Source organism: Rhinatrema bivittatum, chromosome 5 (assembly GCF_901001135.1).
Source record: "Rhinatrema bivittatum chromosome 5, aRhiBiv1.1, whole genome shotgun sequence".
In the NCBI taxonomy this organism is placed as follows: Eukaryota; Metazoa; Chordata; class Amphibia; order Gymnophiona; family Rhinatrematidae; genus Rhinatrema; species Rhinatrema bivittatum.
In genome coordinates, this window is record NC_042619.1 from 226,380,777 (window position 1) to 226,396,197 (window position 15,421).

The 15,421-nt window shown below is 45.1% G+C and overlaps 1 protein-coding gene across 4 annotated transcripts in view; it reads left to right on the plus strand.

The window, feature by feature from the left end:
* CNKSR2 (connector enhancer of kinase suppressor of Ras 2) overlaps window positions 1-15,421 on the plus strand; it is a 469,908-nt gene that overhangs the window by 673 nt on the left and 453,814 nt on the right. The gene's annotated exons all lie outside the window — the stretch shown is intronic.

The following is a 15,421-nucleotide window of genomic DNA, read 5'->3' on the forward strand; positions in this document are numbered from 1 at the left end:
TTTTAAATCTGAATTCTTTTGTAAGCGGATGATGTGATTTCTTCTGTCCAGGCTTTGCAGAGAAAAAAAAAACTTGCAGACCTTGCGCTGTGCTCCTGCCTGGAGGGAATACACTTGCTTAACGTTTTGCCTTATTATTTGGTTATCCATAGTTTCCTTGGTGGCTAGAGACGAGTGACTTGCAGGCACTGTAGGTGTCTTCCCCATCTCCAGGGGGCTTACAAACACCTCCCCTGGGCTCTGTAAGGTGCATCCTGTGCTGGCCACCCCCCCCCGTGCTAGAGCATTTGTTGCTTTGCCTGGCCTCGCTGGCGACCTGGGAGCAGTTTGAAAGAGAGCAGACGCAAATTTCCTTGCTCGTGAGAATTCCTCGGTGGCAGGTTCGGCAGCCCACGTGAATGTGTGCAGTCTGGGGGAGCTGAGTGCATCCTCTGCCCCCCTTTTACGCTCCGCTGTACTTCGCATTTATTGCTCTGTTTAGGAGCCGGAAGTAAGAAATAAGGAATTCGTTTTTGTTGTAATCGCTAGGTAAGAAAGATCACTGTGATGTGCTTACCCACATGTACCCTTCTGATCTTGGGCTCCCCCAAGAGGCAGCTTTGGGTAATGTTCAGAAGGGCCATTTTGCTGAAAGGCTGGTCCTGCAACCATTGGATGGACTGCATAAATAACACATATTTAATTGTTTTTATTTAAAATAAGCATTATCTTGAAGTCTTTTAGAGTTAAATAACAGGGTGTCTGTCTATATAATAAGATTATGGCACAAAAAGCAAGGTGGACCAGAGCTGCATGCATAAATCCTTCTTGCACTCTTGGGTGCCAGTTAAGAACTGGCCAGTTAACGGAGGCCTTATTATGTACCCCTGTTGTGATTTAAAGCATTGATATCAAATCAAGTGTGCATAATGCTTTTCCTTTCTTGAGTCCGTCTACAACTGCTTCTTCCCCCAAAATTCATGTTATCTTGACATCCAATAACATGGACCCACAATTTAAAGGGGTGTGTATTTTTTGCATGCAACACATCCCTTGCTAAGTTGCCACATTCACTTTTTGGGGAACAGCTCTCATATATGTTAAGTTTTTGTAATGCTCCTCATGTCTTGCTAGCAGTGATGGTGGCATGATGATATTACAGATTTATATCTGTTTAAATATGTTTTAAATATCATTTTCCCTGGTGTAGTATATAGGAATTTTCAGTGAATTTTGATTAATAACTATCTCAGTGGTCTGGTAGCAGTATGCCTATTGGACGATGTTACACACAGTATCTAATGATGTAAAATAACATAAAAATTCAGTTATCATCCTTTGGAGACACAAGATATTAATCAATTTAAAATGCATCGTACAGATTTAATCTATTTAACGTGCATGATGCTTCAAGAAAGTACATATACATATGTATATATGTACCCGGCATGGTTTAACTCTTACAGCCGTAGCCAGAATATATGAATGGCTCCCCTATGTGCTTGTGATAATTTTCAAACAATGGTAACATGCAGTTGGTAATCTTTAATTTTAGCCTTCAGCTGCAGCCTGAATAAAACACATCTAGGATTACATCTCTGTTCATAAACGGAGCACAACTGGATGGGCATGATTCCTGAACAGCTGCTACATTGTGGGAGTGCTTGACAGAATGCTGCACACCGCCCCCTGCACACACCCCTCCCCCCCCCCAACTAATGTGACAGTGTCGTCATCCGTAAAATTTGAGGCGTTGAGCATATGTTTAGTTACTCCACCTAGACATGGGCCGCTGCCATTAATAGCTATAGTCTGTGTAAGTTTTTAGCTGCAATACAGACTTCTTTTCTTTTCCAAAGTACTGTCTGTTTAGTAAAGCACAGCCAGCTTATCTCTGCAGCCATGTTAAATCTCTCAGTTTTATAATGTAGATATTAAGTGTCGCAGCAAAACATAAAATCGAAGGCTAATTTATAGCCAAAGTATTTGTGGCGAGCTGTAACAGTATGCATACCTTTGTTTCACAGAGTAGGTGGTTGAATATTGATTCTTTTAAGAACTGATTGGCTGTGACAGGGGAAAATGCCTCGGTAGCACTGAGGAATAGTTACGTTTTCTTGGTTAAGGGATGAAGCATCTGGTGGATCGGATGCCTCAAGGAGCCCAGCGCAGAGTCAGAGAGCTGTTTACCTCTAGGTCGGTAGGGGCAGAACAAGGTGGCTTGTGTGAAAATGAGTTGGTGGTCTCAGTCCAGTTCCCTGTGGGCAGGTGCCCACATCACTAAAATTGCCATCACAAGCTGGGCCCCGTTGTTGGCAGCCCCAGAAGAGAGATCCAAGTTTGCACAGGCTTAGAGACTGAATTATTCTCCCAACCTCTAGGGATGGTCCCTTCAGATCAAGGGTAAGGCACAATTAGTGAGGCAGTGCGCGTGAGAGAAGCTTGTACCAATGCTACTCCTGCTTTGTGTTAGGGCACTGTGTGTGTGTGTGTGTGTATGTGTGTGTTGTTGAACACTGCCTGCGCTCTACCTGGTCTGTGGATAAATAGAGGACATTGGTTTACAATGGTGTCAGCCTGGAACCTTTCAGAAGCCAAAAACACATGAAATAGCTGCTGCTGTGGCATACACTTCCTCGACAAAAAAATGAACAACACATTAAAAAAACTATCAACACCCTCTAGTATACATAATAGATGTTTTTTGCAAATAAATCAAGAAAACTGACGAACATTAGATTAACGGTGTTGGAATGCAGCTTTTTGCTTAAGCCTTCCAGTCTGAGTAGCGAAGAGACGTCCTGTGATGTCATCAAGCAGCTCTTGAGCTCCTTTACCAGGGGCAGGCCCCACCTTGTTGTGTGAGCAGTGCATAGAATAACCAATAGGAAACTGTGAACTACAAACTGCATTGGAGGGCTTTACCGTAAACGACTTTTCTGATGAGAAGTCAGCAAAACAATGCAATTTAGCAGCTTGTACACCCCCAAGCACTGATTATACTTCACTGCCCCCTCATAAATATTTATGAGGACCATTCATTCTCCCTCCGCCCTCCCCCCCCCCCCAATCCATTGGCCTATCTATCAACAATATAGGCCCCAAAATCTAAAGCCACCTGCTCCCTCCTCCAGTCTGATGTGATTCTCCATAATACAACAGAGTTGTCAGACTGGTGGCCCCTGCAGCACACTCACACAGGTATTGTGTCTCCGTACTGGTTTATTTGATAACAATGGCAAATTAACAATTCCTGACTTGTGCACTGCAAGTAAACGGAATAGGCAACTCACTTCAAGTCCAGCTGCTATTCATTCCCGGTCATTTCAGAGAAGATTCTCTTTATAGGCCTCACACAAACACAACTGATGGCAAACTCCTTCTTACAGACTTGACACAAGGCTTCCAGTCTTAACATCCAGTATAACATTAATACGCACCAGGAGGAGAGCTCAAGGGTCTTCCTCCAGAATCCCAAACCTTCCTTTGGCCTCCTAGCCATCTAAATGCTGGGAACCTTGAGAAACAATTTGGATCCTCAGGGGTGGGCCTATACAGCAGTCTATCTGCAATTTGAAGCCAACTTTCTCTGAACCAATCAGTGGCTCTCTGCATAAGACACCAGCCACAAAGCAGGTAGACCCCAGTTCAAGACAGCCATAACCCCTCCCCCCCCCCCCAGCAGTTACCCAGTTCCAGGAGAGAGATTGGGGCAATTCTGTATTTCTAACAACCTTATCCTGATAAATTATTGGACCTGCAGCACTGGATAGAGTCGGGAACCAGAAACACCATACTGCTTGGGGTGGAAGTTAAAAAGTATCCCTCTTAGCCATGGGGAACTTGGCAGCTCTGATACAAAAGGGGCGACAATCCCGGAGTCATTCACAGGCTATTATCCTGCTGCGTTGCAAGTCCATGGGGAAGGGCATCTAGGTAATGTATGGATTGACTGAACACAGGAAAACTTGACTCACATGGGCCAAAATCTCGTCCATTTTTGCCTCTACCCGAGACTGCAGGCCCAGTGCCACTTGACTAAAGCACGCCCACCTGCCTTGCTCTTCTCTGTTCCGAACAATTGCACATATTTCTTTCAAAAAGAAAATCTTGGCTTGCATAGAAACATAGACGGTATGAGCAGAAAAGGATTGCGTGGGCCATCCGGTCTGCCCATGTGCACCTCTGTGCGGTCATACGGTAGGTCCTGCTTGAACGGGTGGCTTCCTCCCTCCCTCAGGAAGGCGCCTCTGTGTTTGTCCCAGGCATGCTTGAATCCGGGATACTTTTTAACTTTTACGGCTCCTACAAGCTCCGCTGGAAGTCTGTTCCAGGTATCCCCCGCCCTCTCCGTGAAAAATGTTTCTCACTTTCCTTTCCAGCTTCCCACCCTCGTCCTTGAGCTTCTCATTCTGTGGAAAACATTTCCTTCTGCTGCTGTATGGAAGCCTTTTTTTTTTTTTTTGAATTGTCATACAAAGCTATTTGCAAAACTCCTGTAAAAAGAGGGAAGACAATTAGCATTTTTTTCCCCCCAATTAACAAACGTTTTTGTTTGAGGAAATGGGAGTCAGAGAGAGGAGAATAGGTAGGCAAGGAAAGGGAGCTGCCTGTTGATTTATGGCGTGTGGAGTGAGGGGGAACTGTGAACTAGCAAACTCTGCTGAACATCCTTCTTTTATGCAGCTCACTCAGAGTCTGGCAAAAGAGAACATCTTTAAGGCTGAAGTAATTGAATGCCTGCTTTCCTTCATGGTCCAGATGGCCTGAAACCTCTCAGACGGATGCAGGTCCTGTGGGGCACAGCAACGCCCTCAGCCTGCAGCTCTGGGTATCCTGTGTCTGTCAGGGATGCTACTGCTTTAGTAGAGTAGATTGCCACTAATTGAGGGTAATTGTATAACAGCAAAGTTTCCCTTCAGCCCTGATTTTCAAATTAGCGGGTATTCGCGAATGCCCGCGTGGCACATATGTGCCCATATTTTACACCTGTATGTGAATGGCTTCTGCGCTTCCAACTCCGCTGCCGGGGACTCCTCTTTCAAGTGCATGCAAAATTGCTTCAGATTTTTTTAAAACTAACCCCATTTATGCGTTTAAAACCATACGCAGAAATGTTTTGGAAGATTTACCTCCATCATCTCCAGTCAGTAGCATATTGTGTGGGGCTAGGAATTGCATTTGGTTAACCAGAACGTTTTGTGCTGCTTATTTCATAAATGCTAACGGCAAGAGTGAATATCGCTGAAAGCAGGTAGCCCAGAGCGCCTGGTATGGGTAAGATTGTCATGCGTTTAGCGCTCTTTGCATCCGCCCCTTGACCTTCCAACCGAACACAGCAGGTGACTAGAGGGTAGGGAGATGGAAGAGGCAGCACAGGCCTTCTTTGATGGAGCCGCTCTCTGGTTTCACCAGGGAAAAATTAGGAACTGTTATTTGCTCACCAGCCAGGGATGCACTGGGTATTTACTTAGAGAAGCTGCTCATTATCTTTATTCATATCATCTATTGAGGCCTAGTGCACAAATGAGACATTAATGCTGAATGACAGATTTTATAACCTGTGCAAACATTATTCATAAATATTAAGCTTAACATTTTACTTTGCAAATGGACAGTTCTGAATGGCTAGGAAGAAACCCTCACATTTGGGGCCCTTTGATCTTTTTTTTTTTTTATTCTCACATTTAAGATGCCGGAAGATAAAGACCAGCCATGGAACCATTAACAAGAAAAGCTAATAAAATCATGTTTGATTTATGCAGCCTCTGGAGAGCTTCCCATTCTCCCCTCACCCACCTATTTGCGCCCAGGGACTGATGAAGTTCAGACACAAAGCTTGCAGATGAAATTCTACCTCGGAAAGGGTTTCATGCCAAGGGAAAAAATTATGAAAAGCCAATGATGCACTCCATTGCAGGAATTTCAACTCTGCTCCTTTGAGGGCCTGGTTTTCAGGATAGCCACAGTGAAGGATCATTGGGTAACTTATATTTTTGGTGTAACCTGAGGACCAGACCGAGGTTGTATACACTTTGGCCTGGAGAATGGACAACTTTCAGAAGAATTAAGGATGTTCAGCTTCCAAGATGGGAGACAGAGAGGATGCGAGAGGCCGATGATGATGCAGAAATGTTGCAGCAAAGAGGATTTGGAAGGAAATACAGTGAGCCTGACTATTACAGCCAGAGATTAAAGGCTATTAGAGAGGGCGAGGATGAGACAGAGTAGTGGTAAAGGAGATCCATGCTGTTGGCAGATCTGGCTGCAGTGAATGGAGTAGAAAGCAGCTGCTTTGCACTCACGAAATGTGAGTGCCTCTGGCTACTGCATGCATTCACTGCCTTCATATTCAGCCTATCAGTACTCTGGGCTCTGGCAGAGCTGTGTGGGGTGGGTCCCTGCTTCGGCTGTGCTAAGGGACAAATGAAGCTGGGAGAAAGCAATAGAAGTAGTCTCTGGGATGAGGGCAGGAACTAGGATCATACCCCCGGGCTTTTTGTTAAAAGGCTTGTCATATCATCACTTGGCCCAGTGCTCCTGGGGGCTGTTTCATGGCCCAGGCGCAGAGTAGGGGAACCAGATCAGACCCATGCAGAAGTTGTGCCGAAGGTGGGAGGAAGGCCACAGTCTGCATCAGACCAAAAGATGTTGCTGGTAGAAGAGAGGTGCGGACAGATGCTGCTGGGCAAGGGAGGAGAGTGAGGAGGGGATGTTGTGTGGGAGGTGAGAGGGAGAGAGATGGGGATGGGGATGGATGTTGCCGGAGAGGGGTACAGAAGGGGATGCTGCTGTGCAGGAAGTGAGCAGAGAGGACGATGCTGCTAGAGAAGGGGTAGAGAGGGAATTCTGTAGGGCAAGGGGGGGGGGGGGGAGAGAGGGGGGGCTAGGAGAGGAAGGAATCCTACTGGGCAGGAAGGAGAGGGAGGAGGATACCGGGCAGGTGGTTGTGAGAGAGGGGGATGCAGCTGAGCAGGGGAGGTGGGATACTGGGTTCAGGGGGTGGAGTAGAGAAAGAAGGGGAATTCTGCTGGGCAAGGGAGAGAACAATGGGAGGATGCTGTATCCGAGTTGCCGCTGTTGCGGTAAAAGGAGGGAGTGCCGTGTGGGAGCTGCCTCTGGCAGGAGAATGGAGGTTGTGGAGCGAGAGGGGGGAGACTGATCAGGGGGAAAAAGAGAAAGCGAGGTGGATGCTGGGCATAGAGAGAGATAGTATGAAAAGAGATAAGGCATTTATTCTAGAAAAAGGAACAAATTTAAAACTTCATACTGTAAGGCAGGGGGAAGGAGCAGATAAAGATTGTGGAAGCACGGAGCTGAGGCCTGCAGGCTGGGGGATGAGGGACAGATTGGAGGGCCATGAAGTGCAAGTACATTTAAACATTACCGGTTGGCTGAAATGGAGCTCTCTGAAGGATGGGCGAGCCATGAGAAAGATCAACTGGAGAGGCATTGACGCTAACACCAGAAATCCCACCGCCTCCTTTATCCGTGGCCGCACAGACCCGAAGCTGCCCTTGTGCGTCCTCCTCTCAGATGACTGGAAAGCAGCGGGCGGCCTGGGGGCATGGCTGCAGGCTGAAAGACAATCCCGCAGTAGCTTGCTCAAAATAAACACGCGCGGCCAACCGTGATCCTGCAGCGTACCGGCCACTTAAAGCCACTGCCACCCTCTCTCCCTTTCTTCCTTCAAGGACTGGAGGCTTTTGGGGGCAGGTAGCTCACCCTGTACTGCCTGCATGAATTAACGTGTTAAAAGACTGCACTGTACCCCTCAGGCATGTTTACTGTGTTTATGGTTCTGCACCCACTATGAGCGCCGTTATGTCATTGCGTTAAGGGGCTTCTCTGTAGCACTGAAGACTTTAAATCAATTAAGCTTTTCAGTTTGGCTTCTAATCAAGATTAGGCATGGTTCCCTCCTTTATTATTCCTTTAAGGCATTTGTCATTTTTTAGCGGTAGTTTATTGAGGTGTGTGTGTGTATATACTGTATATATCTGGATGAAAACAGCTGGAATTTTCCCTGAATCGAGCGCAGGCTCCCTCTCTGTATCACCAGATTCTAACCGAGAGCAGAGTCGCTTGACGTGCCACAATCCTTCAAGTGAAGCCGAAACTTGAAGCAGGATTTAGGTACAGTGGTAGTCTGGTTGCTATGGCCTAAGGCATCATTAATTATATAATCAACTGCTCTGGAGATGATTCTTAAAGCCAAAGCAAGTATAAATAACTGATGTATTTAAGCTAAAAAAAAATTAAAAATTCAGTTTGGTGAACATTTAGGAGGGCGGTCTTATTTGATGGGCTTAGACAAAGATTTCTACACAGACTGTTGGGTCTCCAATATATGTACATGTATTGATCTCTATAATAATTACCCTGAGAACCTGGCTGGTTGAGGGGTCCTTAGGACAGTTGTGATAGCCCTGCAGTAGATAAGCCAACCTTGCATGCCAAGGAAGAACACAGGTGAATTGCAGGGCCTCCTGATGCTGTTTGTTGAGATCAGCCTTTCATTGATGTAGAGAGCAGTGCTGGAGCTGCATCAAAGTGAAGTATCAAGTCTAATTGGTTAGGGGTAGTAACCGCCGCATTAAGCAAGCTACTCCCATGCTGATTTGTTTGCCCAGCCTGTGTAATTTAGTCCTTGTTGGTTGTTTCAGAATATAAATCATCTTTTCTTCATTCCCCCTGCCATTGAAGCAGTGAGCTGTGCTGTATATATATTCAAAGTGAAGTATCAGACTTGATTGGTTCAGGGTAGTAACTGCTGCAACAAGCAAGCTACTCCCACACTTATTTGTTTACCCAGACTATGCAATTCAGTCCTTGTTGGTAATTGTCTGAATATAAATCATCTTTTCTTCATTCCCCCTGCTGTTGAAGCAGAGAGCTTTGCTGGATATGCATTGAAAGTGAAGTATCAGGCTTATTTGGTTTGGGGTAGTAACCGCCGCAACAAGCAAGCTACTCCCACGCTTATTTGTGAATGCAAATCCTTTTTCCCACATTTCCTCTTGCCGTTGAAGCATAGAGCAATGTTGGAGTCGCATTAACCTTGTGTACGTTTATTAAATAAGGGTATTAATCATCAGGTAGTAGCCATCATTCCCGCAAGCCATCCCCATGCCTCTTCTCTTCATTCACATCCTCAAGACTTTATGGGTCCACAGTGTTTATCCCACGCCCCTTTGAAATCCTTCACAGTTTTGGTCTTCACCACTTCCTCCGGAAGGGCGTTCCAGGCTAAACAAACTTTGCAGGAAACCCTTGACTTTCATTTGTATGTTAAGCAGTCAGAACATGTTCTTTGTTTCCAGAGAAAGCCTTTATGTTAAACACCATCCTAGAAAAAGCTGAGGCTGTCCAGAAAGGGGCATTTACAGCTCCAGGGAGCGCATTTTGTGCCTTCGTACTAGTAGTCTTCAAAACACCGAATTGTAGTTTTTGGGTAGCTTCTGTGAACGATTGCTTTGCTCTGTTGTCCTGTTTTCTGACAAGGCAAACCTTTTTTTCTTTTTTTTTCAAATAGCACAATGCATACCAGACCCAGTCAAGGAAATCCATAGATATTATCTACCTAAACATCTGATCTGAAATGTGGCCAGGAAAATTAATTGCTCGTTTGCCACTTGAGCATGGAGCATATTTTACAGTGAAACAAATCTCACTTGCAGTTATTGGAGCATCTGGTCGCTCAATTACCTGTTTCCTTTTGCTTTGGTAATATATTCTAAAATATTTTCTCTGGTAATAATGTATTCAGCCAGTGACTCGGGGAGGCTAAGGGAGATTTCTTTCTTGCTTTCTTTAATTCTTCGTCACAGCTGAGTTATTTTGTGTGAGTGTGTATTTGCGGTGGGACAGGCGCATTTCACCTTAGCCTCAAGCTAGTTCTTTAAGGCCCAAGAAAGCAAGAAAACAAGGCCTTTTTTTAAAGCTATCTTTATGTCCCTCTCCGGGATGCTTTCTCACCTATTGCCCCTCTCCAAAAAAACAGTTGTGCGCTGAGGGAAGCATGGCATTGTAGCATCATACTGTAAGGTACTGTGTGGACAGAATAACGCGTGTAACTCAAATATATTCCGCCATGACAGATTGTGCTGGAACAGGATGTGGTGTGTTGCTTATATTCCGCCATCTCCGAATTGCCTCATTTGGCACGGACTGCATATTTTGCATTCACAGAATAAAGGAACAATATTTTACACATAACAGATAAAACAATATCAAGTTAAAAATAAGCACTCTTTAAAAATTACATAGCAAAACTGTCATATGCCTTATACTGTGATTATATATATATATAGGGGTGTGGTTGCCCTGCTTTAGTAAGGGTTATAAGACCGGTCCTGTGATGAGCCTTGGCTTTCACGAGCTCACAAATAAGGGCATAAGTTTAAATTAAGGACACCCCCCCCCCCCCCCAAAGCAACACTTTTAGAAAGAGCCCTCAGAACAGGGGGTGGTGGGGGTAGGAGCGTCCACTTCAGAGGATCCCAGCGTGGCTACAAGTGGAGCCTCCCCCCCCCTCCTTCCTTGGGGCTCCTTCCCACCAACTTACCTTGCAGGGGGGGGCCGCTTGGGTGGAATTGCGCCCCTGCTCACAGATTCACTAAGCCCCTTTCCCCCCAACCTGAACCAGAAAGCGATTTTTGAAAGACAAGTCCAAGATGCTGGCGGTCTTGCCACCGACAAGAAAGAGGTTGTAGTACTTGAGGTTTTCATCGGAAGGAGAGGTGAGGCCTGTGAGGTCCCCAGAGCTCAGGAGGGACATCTTTCGTCTTGGCCTCTTTTTATAGGGGATCGCAGTTTTCTCCAGCGCCAACAGAACTGCTGGAACCCTGCACTGGAACGCAAGTCCGTGTTCACTGTTTTTTTTTGCTTTTGATACTGGAGTGCCGGGGCGAGCCTTTCGTTTGTTTAAATGAACATCTGTATGAACCCTGGTGCCAGTCCCTTCAAACGCTTTGGAGACAAAAACTGATCCTTGATAGTGATGGAGGCACAGTATTTCGATGGAGATCAAAATAAGCAATAAAGGAACCTGAAAAAGGCCCTGGAAATTTGGACATCCACATGCAAAACGAGAAAACAACTTGTCTGAGGACTATTATAGCTTGAAACATAAACCACAAAAACTTTAGGGAATTCCTAGCAACTTGGGCATCTTTTTTTTTTTTGCAATCATTACATCATAAATGTTCATTTATGACACTGCTGCACAGTTATGTAAAATAAAGGGTAGAGCTTTGCTCCCCATCACCATTGCAGCATCACAGATGAGAAGAGATAATGTTTTTGCTGCATTGTCATCTCCTAGGTGCCAGTCAAATTTCCTAGCTTGTACATTCCCATTCGTTGGTAATTATAGAGCCTTAGGTGCTGTGCCATGGGCTGGGCAATAATTCTTCCTAATTACTGTGTTACGGCACAGAGCTTTCAGCAGCGCAGAAGATATTTACAGCTTGAATGCAATAAGAGTCAGCAATACTTGTTGCTGTTCACTTGGCTGGAATTCTTCTTTGCTTCTAGCTGAAAGGGTTACAGTAGTGATCTCTCCTCGCTGTTGCTCAAACAGGGTTGGCAAAAAGTAAAAACTTAAATGTGAGAGCCAGGATCATCACCAGACAAAGTGGCAAGTGTCCTGCACAAGGAAGGTAGGATCACGGCACGGTCAGAGCGACTCGTGCAATTAAAAATTAAATCTGCTCCCCCTTACTCCATCTCTCCCCCATCAGCTTGCATCCACCCCATTCTTTCTCTTCCTCCAGTGCATCCTGTCCCTCAACCCCATCCCAACCAGTCTCAACCCATACCAACCTCTCCCTCCAGTCAGTCCTCACCATCCCATTGTCACCACCACTGCCTCCAAGCCAGCTCTTCCCCCCCCCACCCCCATTTAATTCTTCCCCCACCTTCTTCAGGAGAAGCTGGGAGAGAGTATATATTATGGGAAGAGAGTCAGGGCGCTGCGTGTAGGGACGTTGGGGACTGCCACTGGCTCCAGGTCCTAAGAGTGAAGAAAGTTTGTTTACGGAGTGGTGACATAGTCAAACAAATAAATGTCAGCAGGAAAAGACCTAACTGCCCATCACATCTTGTCTTCTCCTCTTCCTCTCTTCTGCTCAGGGTAGATGAGCACACAGATTCCCAAGACCCAAACCAACCCCAGCTCCCCACTTGTCCTCTACCGAAGCCCTCATCCCCACTCCCACTCCCACCACTGCCTAGGAAGTCCCTGTATGGGGCCTCTCCACTGGTGCTTTGCATGTCTGTCTTCCAGTGCCTCTGGGAAATGAAATCATATTTGGGAGATTCTGGTCATTGCCTTCTAAACATGCAAATCTAGTTTCTTACAATATATTATCTTAAACCTTCTCAGTCGTGGCCTTGCTCTCTTAAGTCAAAGCATCTTAAGTGTTCTTTGTTATGTGTCCTGTCTGACTTCCTTGACTAGATTGTAAGTTCCAAGGAATAGGAACTGCCCATTATGTGCCTAGCGTTGAGTACATCTAGTGTGCACTATACAGTCGCCCACTCCATCTATTGATGTGCTGTTCTTTCCTTTGCTGTTTGCATGCTCATCTGGAGATCCGGTCATCAGAGCCAATTTTTCAAAATAACTGGGGTTGCTAAACTCAACAGAAATGATCCTTCTCTGGACACAGTTACATAGTTGCTCAATATTGGGCTGGTCAAGCACCCACTATATACCCACAGAGCTGGCACCTATAGACCCAGTGATTGTTTATTTTTTAATTCTGTTTTTCACCGCCTTACTTTGCATGCCATTGGTTTCTTTAAATCTGAGGACTGGCTCACCTTCCCAGGACCCCCCTTCACCCTTTGCTCTGCTTTCTCAGAATCCCGGCCCCGGGAAATACATAACGATTCTCCAGTGCACTACTCATGTTCCCAAGCAGTCACATTTTAAGCCTCCCAGCGGTGTTGCAGGCAGCCCCAATAATTAATTGTTCTGACAGTGAGATGGATGTGCGGCCTTTTGGATGGGTGGGATTTGGCAGTGGGTGACACACATGGACTCAGAGCCAATGGACTTGCCTGCTATAAAGACAATTTGTTACAAGAGGAAGAATTTAAGGGCTGTGGTATATGCTGTGGGTAATAAAAATATTAGTTTGTTAAGGGGTTTGGTCTGTAAAATGTTTGCTTATCGATAACCTGTGTGTGGATGTATGCGTATAATCTTATATTTAGTACAGAAATAGTGGTAAGAAAGCAAGTGCATTCTTACTTCTTTCCCTGCAGGATTCTGGCTGTGTCCGGTAAGCCTTCAGCCTGGGATTGTCGTGCACTGTTGAGAAGGGAGTGACTGATAAGGCCCATGGGATACGTGTGATGGCTCGCAGAAGCGCAGTATTTCCTCTGTGGCGGGCTGAGCTCTGATGGGAAAGCCAGGGTTGGTGTCCCCCCCCCCCGCTGCACTAGCAGTAAGAGCAGCTCAGCATCTTCCTCGGATCACTTCCATAAGAGACAATCAATACAGTGGAGGGAATTTGCTCGCTTGCAGGTGATGGATCATGAGAAATCAATTTGCTTCACTAAATTTAAATACAAGCATTAAAATGTGTATGGCCAAGTATTAAACTCCCCTAATGAGTACAGCGTCAATAAGAAATAATGGGGCTTTATTCAATAACGGAGTTGTTTTTTTTTTCCATTGGCACAGATTAGGAAAATGTCTTTTTTTTTTTTAAATAAAGCCAGTATTTGGACAGAGGAATCTTAAAAATAAAGCAGTGATACTGTACGAATAATATGTGAACTAGAGCCAACAGAGAAGGCTATTAAGAAAAGATAGCTGAGTAAAGATTGCAGTTTATCCTGCAACTATAGACAAGGTCTTTATTAAAGCAGCATATCTCTGCCGAATGCTGTCACAATGCTGTTCTTTAGCATTGTAAGCCCCTGTGAAATGAAAATAGGATTTAAGGAAAGTTACATGTTGCATCCATTCCTTGCAAGGGTTTTGACCTCAGTGTTTAATAAGCTTGCGGCCAGCCTCTGTGTGGCCCCGTGGAATGCAGCTTCTGTGTGCTTTTAACATAGTAGTTGAGGGCAGAAAAAAAGCCAAGCGTCCCAACCAGCCTGCCCACACTGCCAAAGGTGCATCCTAGCTGTGTGACCATCTCTGCAAGCGCTCTCTTCTTCTCCAGTTCCGTCTTTTTTGCTTTCCTCTTTGGCATCCCACCATCTCTGGTAGAGGAGCGTACAAGATGCCCTCACCTACTGTATGTAGTTCCTCCTAGCACCCAACCCTCCCATGTCCAGCCACAAAACTTTGTAATAATTTGCATAGCAATACTAGCTTGGGCCAATGCTTGAACATCTGGTCCTGTACAGGGCTGAGCTCCAGAAGAGATTTGGAGAACCAGAGGAGAGCAGAAGTTACGGAAAAATCACAGGCATTACAGCATTTTTCCTGTATATTGGTTTTACCTCCAGCACACTTAACATGTTTCCACCTCATTGTATGGTTGCATTCTGTAATCAACTTGTAATTAACTTTCTTTTCATTTGGGATATCATAAATGTTGCCAGCTGCCATTTTTTACCATGCACTGCATAATGCAGGTAATTAAAATAATAAATCCTTTGATATACCATTTTCTCATATACTAATTGCAAATTATTTCCTAACAGTTTTGTTTATACTGCATACGAACTACTCTGACCACAATGAAGGAAACAGTTTCTAGCATTACAAGCAGACCTATTTATTATTCCCTTCTTCCTTGACTTTAAGAAGCCCTCAGATGTTGCCGACTAAATATGTTCTATTGAGGATCAACATGTAATGCATTCCATTAATAAAAGCAAGTTAAAAGGTGAAAGTCTGCAATGAAAAGATCACAAAATAGCTGTCAGAGGTAAAGGAGATAATATTAATCATCAGTCAAATCTTGTAGTTTACTGTTTTGTAGGGAGATTAAAACAGTACCAGTTGAATTCTCTTAGCTAGCTGGGGGGTGAGGGGGTGGGAGTTTAGAATGTATTTGCCAGAAAAGCGATTAATCCCTGCCATTTAACCAGGAGCCAAGCAAATCAAACCCATTTGAACGTGATAAAATGGACACCTAGAGGATGTAAAAGTAAAAAAATGTGATCCAACTGACCCTTTTTCAAGAAGTCAGCTGTGAGCCAGACATTGAAATGGTGGCTTGCTCCGTGTCAGAAGCCTGCATAAGTGGGTTGTTTTTCTGGCTCTGGCTCACCCCCATCCCCGCATTCTACAGTGGGCCCATTTAATCAGGATTCTGATATTCCTTGTCCGATGGCAAGAAGCTTTGATTTAATCAGGCCCAATAATTAGTCACAGGAGTGCCATAAGGATAAAGTCAAAAGGAAGGTGCATGTTAGATGAGCATCGCAAAGCAAGGTCTTACTAGAAGAGATGGCACAGACCGGGGACTGG